Genomic DNA, 11967 nt, shown 5'->3' on the forward strand with positions numbered 1-11967 from the left:
AGCCAGTCTGGAAAAGCACCGGAGGGACTGGTGCCAGGGGCCTCCACCCATAGCGTGGCCCGGCCACGTGCTGAGCCATCAGGATTTTTCCACCACTCCTGGGGGTCACACCTTCACTGGACAGGAGCCTCTCAAGGAAGGAGATAGTGATTAATGTTTTATGGTCGAGCTGCTGGGCATGGCGCCTTGTTTTCTTTAGGATTAGAATACAATGAGGACGATGAGTGGAATTTGCTATGATCTGGGGGCCAGGGAGGGGCCATTTCTGGGGCTGACGACCCACAGGCGGTGATGTTTACTGTCCTTCGTGCCTCAAAAGGAGAAATTCTGAAAGTAGGAAAGGCAAGTGAGGCTCTTGCCAACAGGGCCATCATTTCTGGCCCCCAAGAAACAGTTCCCACCAACACTTCAGGCCCTAGTGTGCAGAGAGGCCGCAGGGGAAGGGAGCCCAGAAATCGTAACAAGCATGTCCTGCTTAGATGACTCTACTTCATTTTAATAAACCTTATTCTCAGTATGTAGATGTGTGCTTATTTTTCTGTTTTTTGCCAGTGTATTGATGAGGAATGGGGCCAGGGTAGAACTGATCTTTGGCCATGTGGGTTAGTATGGCCTCGCCAATTCTTTTTTTGTTTGCTTTCAAAAATATTTTTAAGTAACAAATTTTACTTAAATACTAAATGGCACCAAATTGAGTACAAGTCAAACATATTACTAAATATATTAAACATGAACTTAACTGTAATGAATTAGAAATATTTATTTCCTTTTAATTTCTTCCCCATTAACTTTTTCATTTTTATTTTTTTATTTGAAGTATAGTTGACTTACAATGTTGTGTTAGTTTCAGATGTATAGCAAATAGATTCAGTTTTTTTGTATATACATAGGGCTTCCCTGATAGATCAACAGTAAAGAATCTGCCTGCCAATGCAGGAGATGGGGTTCAATCCTGGGTTGGGAAGATTCCTGGGAGAATGAAATGGTAACCCACTCCAGTGTTCTTGCCTGGAAAATCTCATGGACAGAGGGGCCTGGCAGGCTATACAGTCCATGGGGTCGCAAAGAGTCAGACATGACTTAGTGGCTAAACAACAGCAATGTCATATATATATATATATATATATATATATATATATATATCCTTTTTCAGAATCTTTCCCCTTATAGGTCATCAAAAATACTGGTATAGTTCTCTGTAGGCCCTTGTTAGTTATCTATTTTATATATAGTAGCATGTATGTGTTAATATAAAAAAACCCTCCATATGTTTTGAATTCTGCAAGTACCTCCCCCGACCCCTCACCCATAGCTGTCTGGTCTCAGGCTACCTTGGTGCTTCTCTAGTCTCCAGCCTCCCCCAGACCTCTCCGCGGTTCAGCACTTAAAGGGTTAAAGTGTCATCAGCAGGGGACCTCCAAGATCCTGTCCAGCTCAACAGTTGTGGGATGCTTTTTGTAGATAGGTGCCCTTGCCACATGAGACATGTATTTTGCACATCACCTCTAGGTGGGAAAGAAAGAGTGCATTCTCTCTCTCTCTCTCTATATATATATAAATATATATTTTATATATATATATATATATATATATATAAAATTTTTTTTTTGAGAGGTGTCTTTCCAGTAAGGTCCAAATTAGAAACTGTGTGTGATGGCGGAGGACTCATTCCTACAGCACTGTATTTGGATCACCCTCTGATCTGTCCTGAGAACCTGCCAGTGACTCTCACGGGAGAATCACTAGACAGTTTTGTGTAGGTTCACAGACCCAGTGCTCTGCTAGCTCTTGCAGCCTCATCCAGGACCAATCCCTGACACATAGTCAGAGGCTAAAGAAACCTCCTTTGCTCATGGTCATGTATCTTAAAAGAGGTCCAACACCAGGTGCTATGCTCAATTTACCTGAAGCCAGCCTGCCTTCCATGGAGAATATGAACCTGGGATGACTGGCCTGGCTGTGCTCAAGAAGGGGGAGCTGGTATACATTTTCAACAAGCTACTGCTTGAGCCAAAGGAACTACAATTTGGAGGGGGGAAAAGTATTGTTTTGGGGGAGAAAAATGAAAGAGAGGGAGGGAGGGGGAGAGAGGAGAGAGAGAGAGAGAGAGATTCAGTGAATTTAACTGAGATCAGTCTAAAAGAAGCAAACCCAAAGAATTAATAAACATGAAAAAATTCTCAAGGATGGGTGCTCACCATTGACAGAACTCTCGAACATTCTGAAAATTGGTTAACATATCCTTGACCCCTTACTTTACGTGGACTTTATCTTTTTAAAAAAAAAACTTAGCTTATATTTTTAGACTTCCCTGGTGGCTTAGACAGTAAAGAATCTGCCTACAATGCAGGAGACTGGGTTTGATCCCTGGGTCGGGAAGATCCCCTAGAGACAGGAATGGCTACCCATTCCCATATTCGTGCCTGGAGAATTCCATGGACAGAGGAGCCTGGTGGGCTACAGTCTGTGGGGTCACATGACTGAGTGACTTTCACTCACTTATATTTTCCAGAATGCAACTTAGATAACCTATGACTCTAAGGAACTAAAAAAAAAAAAAAACAAAAAAACAACCCAAAAAACAAAACCCAAACAACATACACGCATAAAACCAATAAAGCTAGTCATAATCATATAGATATTGACAGCTGTGGGTGGTGCCCAGGTCATGCTAGGTGCCAACACACCTTGGTGGGGGTGGGTGTGGGTGTGGCGAAGAGCGGCGTCAGGGCCATAAAGCAGGAGTCAGTGGCGCCCGAGGTGGCCGTGGAGCCTCCTATAGCATCTGCTTGCCACTGAATGATGCGAACACCTCACACGTGTGGGGTGATTTGTCTGAACTCCAAGGAAACCTTGAAATCGCTGGGGTGATTTGTCTGAACTCCAAGGAAACCTTGAAATCGCCAAGCTTGAGTTTTTGAACACCGTGAAGGCACATTACCCAGACCACAGGGCAGACCAGCATGTACTGAGTTCCAGGTGGTCCGAGTGGATCTGCCTGCTGGGAAAAGCAAGTTCCTGGGAGCCTGGTAGAGATCAGACTCCCTCCTTGCCTGCGCCAAGTCAGATCTTCTTGCTTGGACAGATTACGCATAACGTGGTGGTGTTTTTACCTTTTTGGCCAGTGAGAAATGCATAATAAATTATACATTTGATAAAAATGCTGGCAACCTCTATTTTCACATACCACGCTTCCTCAGCTGACATTCCTGTGAATCAGCACTGGGAGGTGAGCTCCACGTTCAAGAAGGATGGAGCTAGTTTTGTGTCTTAGGTCAAATCATTGACCCAGGCCAGTTTGGGAGGCAACCTCTCCCACAGTCCAGGGGCACATGGCCCCTGCTGTCTGTAGGCTGTGGCAGGTGTGAGCCGGCAGGCATACACATGCAACTCTGAAAGAAGTATTTGTGAGCTCCTGTTCTAGCATATTGTGTGTTCACCGATATTTCCAGGTCTTAGCAGCAAAGACAGGGACATGAGAATTTATCAGTCCTCTGTACACTGGTATCTCTGTCTCCTGCCTGTTTTCTTCTCTCTCTCCCCACTGCCTCAATGCTCTGTATCTGCTCCACACCCTGCAAGAGGATTCCTGGGCTCTATGGAAAGGATGACTCTGTTAAACTGTTTGTGAAGTTCCGGGATTAGCTGATGTGTCCGGGTTGTGACTGATGAGCCGGCGGCACCTTCCATCCGAGACGAACTCCAAGAATTTCCACTGCTGGCGCTGCTGACCTCCCGGCCTGGGAGGAGCCACTGCATCTGCCTCCAGGAATGTGGGGCCTCGAGACACCAAGCCTAGGAATGCCTCCATCAGGCCCCAAACTTCAGTTCCAGAAAATTCTGAGGGCTCCCAGCTCCCTGCTCACTTCTCATTCCCTCTTTCTCGCTGTGAAGCCACCTCAAACTGGAGGGAAAATTCTGGAGAATTAGCTTAGAGACAAGGCTTAGCAGCCATGGGATTTTACTGATAGGTGCCATTCATGTGGCCAGACACGGCCTGAGTGAATGGCGTGGGTGGTTCTCCTGCCCTCTCTGGTCCCCTAAGCTCTTGACCGGTTTTCCCAGGGGCTGAGGTAATTTTGAAAAACAATCACCCTTTGGGAAACTCATCGTAGTAGAGATTCTGACAAGTCCTGCAATAAACAACTTGTTGAAGCCAGTGTTCACCACATTTATTTTTGTCCATAGAACTCTTTTGAAAGCAATTTGATGACTGTTTTGGACAACCGATTTTCCACAGAGCACATATTGTCACTGTGGCCTGCGCATTGTCTCTGAGAGCTCCTCTGTAAGATTCCCCTATTTAAAACCTCAGGCGTGGGAGTGTTCTATCAGAACCTCTCCTGAGGGCAGGTGCAAGGGGAGAGGGTGAAAGAGAGACAAGTTCTGAGTTCAGGGTAAGTGTGTGTGTGTGTGTGTGTGTGTGTGTGTGTGCAAGAGAGAGACTGGGAAGGAGAGAGTAGGGGAGAGACTCAGAGAGAGAGGAAAATAACCAGTTATCAGAAGACACAGAAAGATTACAAAGGTTGAGAGACACAAAGAGAGAGAGAGAGAAAGGGAGAGGCTAGGGGTTGGGGGTGGGCTGCGTACAGTCTGCCTGATGGGTGGGGAGAACCCGTCTCAGGGCCCATCACTGATTAATCCCCATCCTGCCCGGTCCAGGGGGGCTTGTACTGTGGCCAGGAGCAGGTGCCTGGTGTACGCAGTGAAGGCCTCCTGGAAAAGAACCTTCATGAATCATTGACTGGCCTTCGTTGTGCTGGAACCAGAGGAGTCTGGTGTCCATGCCAAGCTCCCCAAGCTATGGGCAAAGGTGCTGTGGGCTGGGGATGAGTCTGAGCTGAACCACATCTCATAGAGAGCCTTGGAAACAGGCTGACACAGTTCCACCAGGACGTGCTGGGTTCTGGGCTTGCCTCTGCCATCCGCTTCCCATGAAACCTCAGCTTCATTCCTTCTCTCTGGGCCTTGATTTCCCCAACTGTACAAGGAGGATTGAATTTGAGAGTCCAGGAAACCCCTCTTGGATCTGGGATTTTCTCAAAGGCTTTTCCAAATCACATGCCGGAAGGCTTCTCCTCATGTGTGGGCCTGGGGGGGTCTTTGTATTCAGACCCCAGCTCGTGCCTCAGCAGCTAAGACCCTCAGGGCTCTGCACTTGCTGTGGGGGGTGGGCAGAGGGATGGAGGCCTTGGGTTCATCCTGGAAGCTCCAGGATGCTTTGGGAGACCCGATATCCCACATAGCCAGGACGGGGCCTGTCTAACTCTAGAAGGTGCAGGACTGCACTATGTTCATCCTACCCAGTTGTCTGAGCCTCTCCTGGGCTGGGGCACCTGGGGCACCCCTCCCCCAAATTAGTTTGGTAACAGCATGGAGGTGAGAGAAAGGTGGGTCATGGCGGGCTTTCACAGAGACTGGCCACATGCATCATCATTCCCACCCTTCTCGGCCCTGATGCAAGTGCTGGAGACCCAGACCTAAGCTCCTGCCAAGGGAGGAAAGGGACTGGGCAGCATCCATAGACCTGGCCCTTATTCTACACACGCTGGGGCTTCCGAGGATGGAAGCAACACCCTGCACCTCAGCCCAACTCTTGAGGAAGCCAGAGAGGTCCCTGCCCAGGGCTGAGCATGTCCAAGGGGACAATTTCTCAGCCCGAATCTCATGCTCACAATGTCCTACCTCTTCCTCCTGATGGCTGCTAATCCCTTGTGGGCTCTACAAGGCAGGTTCTGGGGTGTAATAGATTGAGGAAGGAGTCTAGAAGGGGGTGGGTAGGGTTCCTTAGCAGGCCAGCCTGGAAGTAGAAGCTGCCTGTTCTTTTGGGTGTCCTGGGACAGCTGTGTCTGCATGTGGGGAACATGGGGACCGTGGGAGCAAGCTGTGACGATGTGATGTGTGATAATGCTAGGAAGCTGAGAAGAGTCGGGGGTGACAGATAGTTGACCAAATCTCTCATATCTACACTCCTGCCCCCATTAAAGAGCTGGAAAAACTGAGGCCAGAGACAAAGGCTTTTCCCTGGCTCACCTGGGGGCTCTGTCCTCACTTGGACTGCAGCTCTTTCTGCTGCCTGAGCCTTCCCTGGCTCTCATCTCTGGCTGCTTTTCACTATGGTCATTTCTCATCTCTGCCTTTCCCTGTCCCCATGGAGCAGCCCCGATCCCTTTCTGTGAAGGCCTTTACAGCCTCCAGAATCTCTCTGAACACAGTGGGTACCTGGGCATGGTTGTCAGACTCACCTGGCTCCCTGCTCTTAGCTCACTCAGCCTGCACCCCTGTGCACATCCACTGGTCATGGAGAGAGGGAAATGTTCACCGAACCAAAGAGAATAGAGGAAAGGGGTGTCTGGGGATGCAGGCCTTGCAGGTTGGACCTTATGAGGAAGGTGGAGGTGCTGTATCTCTAGTTACTGAGTGAAGGGACCACAGGATAGGCAGGGGAGCTTGGGCACCGGCCAGAGGAGCTGCTGAGGAGGAGGCTGGCTGGGGCTCTCTGAGCTGACTTCTTTGGTTCCAGGTGCCTGGTGCCTGGGAACTTCAGGATGATCTGGGTTTTGGAGATGGAGGATCCTGGATGGGATTAGAAGGGAGGCTGGAGCCCCCAGAGTGGTCTGTGAAGGGGCAAAGGGGAAGCCCATCTACAATGTCCTGCTGTGTGTTTGCTCTGTGCAAGATTTCTCATCCATATTGCTTTGCTTGATACTTATAAATGAGCTGAGATGTAGGGATCACTCACTCGTTAATTCAATGGAGAAATGTTTCTGGAGATAATATTACTTGTCAAGCACTGTTCTGGGTATCAGGTATTGAACAAAACAGATATGCTTATATTTTAAAGATGAAGAAACTCTAAGTCAGAGAGGTTAGGCAACCAATTCAAAGTTGCAGAGCTAGCAAGGGCAGAGCCAGGATTCAGAGTCACGGTCTGGGCCCAAGTTCTTTCCATTTCTCCATACTGGTAGGAAGCATGGAGTAGAAAGGCAGTGCAGTGAGGAGGAGAGAGCCTCAAACTGTCTTGCTGTGTGAGTGAAGACAGGTCACTTCCCCTCCCCTCCCAACTGTGAGGGACTTGACCAAGCCATCTGGAATTGCTCCTGGGAGGCAACAACAGAAATTAACATTTTAAATGGGGACAACTACCAATTTTTGAGCAATTTCTATGCATCAGGTCCTGCAAACTTCATGGGAGTCCCTGAAGTTTCCTGAGCAGGAGAGGCACAGCTGAACATCCCTGAACACAGCTTGCCCGGGGTCCCTCCCAGTGCCCCAGGACTTCTGGTCCTCAGAGGAAGCAGTTAAGGCTTTGGACAAACAGAAGTGACAGGTAGGGACATGGGGTTTATTTATACGGTTTATAAATAAAGGGGTTGGGTGGGGCCAGGCTGGTTGCGTTGGGGAGAGTGAGGACCACACTGCAGAAAGAAGCCAAGAGAAGGTGTCAGAGGACAGCCAGACCCTCCTTCACTCACTGCCCCTCCCAACCCAGGGTAGGCAGCGCTGGTCCAGCCCTCAGGTTCATGAAGTGGGGACCAGGGAGGCTTCCTCCACTAATCTTCTCGGCTCAGCGCATCAACCTTGACTGCACCAGTTGCTCTGCTTGCAAATGAAAGCTGGGTGCCCAGAGAAGATGAGTGTGGGCTGTTGGGTAGGCAGAGAGGAGGTGGGAGGGGAGGTGGAAAGATGGGGAGGGAGGGAAGGATTTTACCAGGGGAAGGGAAGAACAGGTGGGGACATCGATATCTCATGTGGAACATATCTCTCCCTGTACATTGTAACTTTTAAAAGTTACATTAAAAATAACATACTTATAAATAATATATGTAGCTTGGCAGAGGGGCTGGTGGGCACCTTTCCTTGGTGATGATGTCCCAGAGCTCTAGGGACGCTGCTCCCAGCACCTTTGTTGTTGTTGAATCACTAAGTTGTGTCTGACTCTTTTGCAACCCCGTGGACTGTAGCCCACCAGGCTCCCTTGTCCATGGGATGGATTTCCCAGGCAAGAGTACTGGAGTGGGTTGCTATTCCCTTTTCCAGGGGATCTTCCTGATCCAGCACCTTTAGTTAGAGTGTAATACCTCTTCAACAGCAAAATAAGCATCTGAAATGTTGAGTCAGAATCTTGCCGTGAACGACAGCATGCAACTTGGGCCACAGACAGCTCCTGGGGCTGGGAACCCATAGACCTGGATCCCAGCCCCGACTCAGAGAACACTTTCCCAGGTGACCTCGGGCACCTCGATTTCTCCTTCTGCAAAATAGGGACGATTATCCACACTGGGCAAGTGCCAGGGACGGTTGGGTCTGTACCACTCACACAGAGTGCCTCTCGTCAGGCCTGGCTGGAGAAAGCCTGCTCTGGGAGGAGGGCAAAGTCTGCGGGAAGCTTAAAGTTTATCAAGAAATGAGTTATCCATGGACAAATCAAAGCGCTTTCTTCAACTAGAGGAAAACAAAGTGTCACATTGTCTTCATGCTGCCTGGCTGAAGGCCATATGCCTCCCCCGCCCCTGCCCATTCACACCTTGTCCCACCCTGCCCCACTCCCATTTAGCAGGTGCTCCTGCGGGGCCATAATTTCTGCTCAGGGAAAAAATCAAAGGACTCTGAGACGGACCTGAAAACCTGAGAAGAGAAACGGATTTGCTTTCAGAGCCCAGAGGCTCTAAGCATCTTCAGCCCTGGTCCTCCTCCTGATCCTGACCCTGGATAGAGACTGAGACCTGACCCAGCCCCAGACTGAGCCCTAACCTTGACCCCAGTCTGAGCTCAGAACCTGATCCAACTCTGACCCCAAAGAGATCACAGACTGAACTATGACTCCAGACAGAGCCTGAGCCCTGACTCCAGGTTCATACAAAGCTGGGTCATAGGCACATGTGAGAGTGATCATGGCTTCAGGCAGCCGGAGCTCTAAAGCCTCAGCTAAGTGATTCCCTCCCAGAGGGCCAAGGATGGGGCTTCTGTCCGTAGGGATCCACTCTGAGGCCCCAGGACTCCAGCTCCTGTGCTGGCGTGTTCCTGCCCCTCCCTGAAGGAAGGACAGAGTCGTGGAACAGGGAGGGGGGCTAAAACTCAGCCAGGGACAGGGCTCGCTTCAGCCTTGCTCTGGCCGAGTACCCTCTGTCAGCAGTCCACTCCAGCAACGGAGATCAGGGCCAAAGATCCAGAAAGAGCTGCCCCCTGAGGCCTGTCCATCAGCTCTAAGACCCCAGCTCCAGTTACGGACACGCCTGAAGCCATTCTGAGGCAGGGGCTGCTTTCTAGCCTGGCCCCTCCCACTGGCATCAGGAAAAGGCAGCAGTTACTCAGAATCACCACGAGGGGGCACCAGACAAAGGTGGAACTGAAAAGCCTCTGTGGTCAAGTGCCTTGGGGCTTTAGCTGTGGGTTGGAGGGGTTCTCAGGGAGAAACCTGATAGTCCATTTAAAGAATCCCACCTGCTTGTAGCGAGGACAGACTCTACCCTGACATCTACAATACCCACTGGTGACAAGGAAAAACTAAACACTAGCTACTGTGATCTTAATTTTAATTTTACAAGTAGTGCACAAATACATTTTCTTAAACATTGAAATACTGGAGTCAACGCAACTATTCCATTCCCTACATTCTATCCCTTGCCCCTTTCCTTTTTCTCCATTTTTACGATTTTGATGTGGGAGCTTCCAGACATTAAAAAATGAGTACGTATATGTATATCTATATATGCTTATGCACTTAGTTGCTCAGTCATGTCTGACTCTTTGCGACCCGCCAGGCTCCTCTGTCCACGGGGATTCTCCAGCCAAGAATGCTGGAGTGAATTACCATGGCCTCCTCCAGGGGATCTTCCTAACCCAGGGATGGAACCCAGGTCTCCCACATTGCGGAGAATTCTTTACCATCTGAGCCATCAGGGAATCCCAAAAGGGAATTCCCCTAACACGATAAAGGCCATATATGAAACCCACAGTGAATATCATAATGAAAGACTGAAAGTTTTTCCTTAAGGTGAGGAACAAGACAGGATGTCTACTTTTGCCACTTCTAGTCAGTGTGTACTAGAAGTTCTAGCCAGAATAATCAGGTCAGAAACAAATAAAGGGCACCTAAATTGGAAAGGAAAAATAAAATTACCTCTGTTCACAGATGACACAACTAGGTGCCCTTTATTTCTTTTTCTGGCCTAATTATTCTGGCTAGAACTTCTAGTATTACACATCTACTTCTGCTTTATTGACTACACCAAAGCCTTTGACTGTAAGGATCACAATAAACTGTGGAAAATTCTTAAAGAGATGGGAATACCGGACCACCTTATCTGCCTCCTGAGAAATCTGTATGCAGGTGAAGAAGCAACAGTTAGAACCAGACATGGAACAACAGACTGGTTCCAAATTGGGAAAGGAGTACGTCAAGGTTGTATATTGTCACTCTGCTTATTTAACTAATACGCGGAGTACATCATGAGAAATGCTGGGCTGGATGAAGCACAAGCTAAAATCATGATTGCCAGGAGAAATATCAATAGTCTAATATATGCAGATGACACCACCCTTATGGCAGAAAGGGAAGAGGAGCTAAAGAGCCTCTTGATGAAAGTGAAAGAAGAGAGTGAAAAAGCTGGCTTAAAGCTCAACATTCAAAAAACTAAGATCATGGCATCTGGTTCCATCACTTCATGGCAAATAGATGTGGAAACAATGGAAACAGTGACTTTATTTTCTTGGGCTCCAAAATCACTGCAGGTGATGACTATAGCCATGAAATTAAAAGATGCTTGCTCCTTGAAAGAAAAGCTATGACAAACCTAGACAGAATATTAAAATGCAGAGACATCACTTTGTCAACAAAGGTCTGTCTAGTCAAAGCTGTGGTTTTTCCAGTAGCCATATATGGATATGAGTGTTGGACCACTGGTGCTTTTGAACTGTGGTGTTGGAGAAGACTCTTGAGAGTCCCTTGGGCTGCAAGGAGATCCAACCAATCACTCCTAAAGGAAACCAGTCCTGAATAGTCATTGGAAGGACTGATGCTGAAGCTGAAGCTCCAATACTTTGGCCACCTGATGCAGAGTCGACTCATTAGAAAAGACCCTGATTCTGGGAAAGATTGAAGGCAGGAGGAGATGGGGATGACAGAGGATGAGATGGTTGGATGGTATTACTGACTCGATGGACATGAGTTTGAGCAAGCTCCAGGAGTTGGTGATGGACAGGGAAGCCTGGCAAGCTTCAGTCCATAAGGTCCGAAGAGTCAGACATGACTGAGCAACTGAGCTGAGATCACTTTCTGTTACTCTGCCTTATAGGGAAGCAGAAGTTCCTCAAGTATGTATTTTTGAAATCTTTCCCTGTTGACACAAAGAGAATTAGTTTACCCTTTCAATGCTTTATACTAATCTGTTGTGTGAGTATATCACATTTTATTGAGCTATTTCATTATCATTGGACTTTTGTGTTGTTTTCTGGGTTTTACTGCATATTGCAAATAATACTGGACTTCCTTGGTAGCTCAGTGGTAAATAATCTGCCTGCAATGCAGGAGACTCGGGTTCAATCCCTGTGTTGGGCGGATCCTCTGGAGAAGGAAATGGCACCCCACTCCAGTATTCTTGCCTGGAAAATCCCATGGACAGAGTAGCCTGGTGGGCTGCAATCCATGGGGTTGCCAAAGAGTTGGACATGATTACGGCTAAACAGCAACAACACAAATGATTCTGCCCTCGAGAACAAATACCCAGGAATGGAACTTCTGGTTTATAGGGTATGTTCACTCACAGATATAAAAGATCATATCATATTGTCTTTTCAGAGTGCATGTACCAGTGGATGTACTCATCTGTACAATATAGAAGTACCACTTACCCACATAATTCTAAACATCATATTATCAGACATAAAATTTTAAGCAATGTGATAAGTAAAAGAGTAACTCATTATTATTTTAATTTTCTTGAATATTAGTGATATTGAGCATTT

Source organism: Odocoileus virginianus, chromosome 1 (assembly GCF_023699985.2).
Source record: "Odocoileus virginianus isolate 20LAN1187 ecotype Illinois chromosome 1, Ovbor_1.2, whole genome shotgun sequence".
In the NCBI taxonomy this organism is placed as follows: Eukaryota; Metazoa; Chordata; class Mammalia; order Artiodactyla; family Cervidae; genus Odocoileus; species Odocoileus virginianus.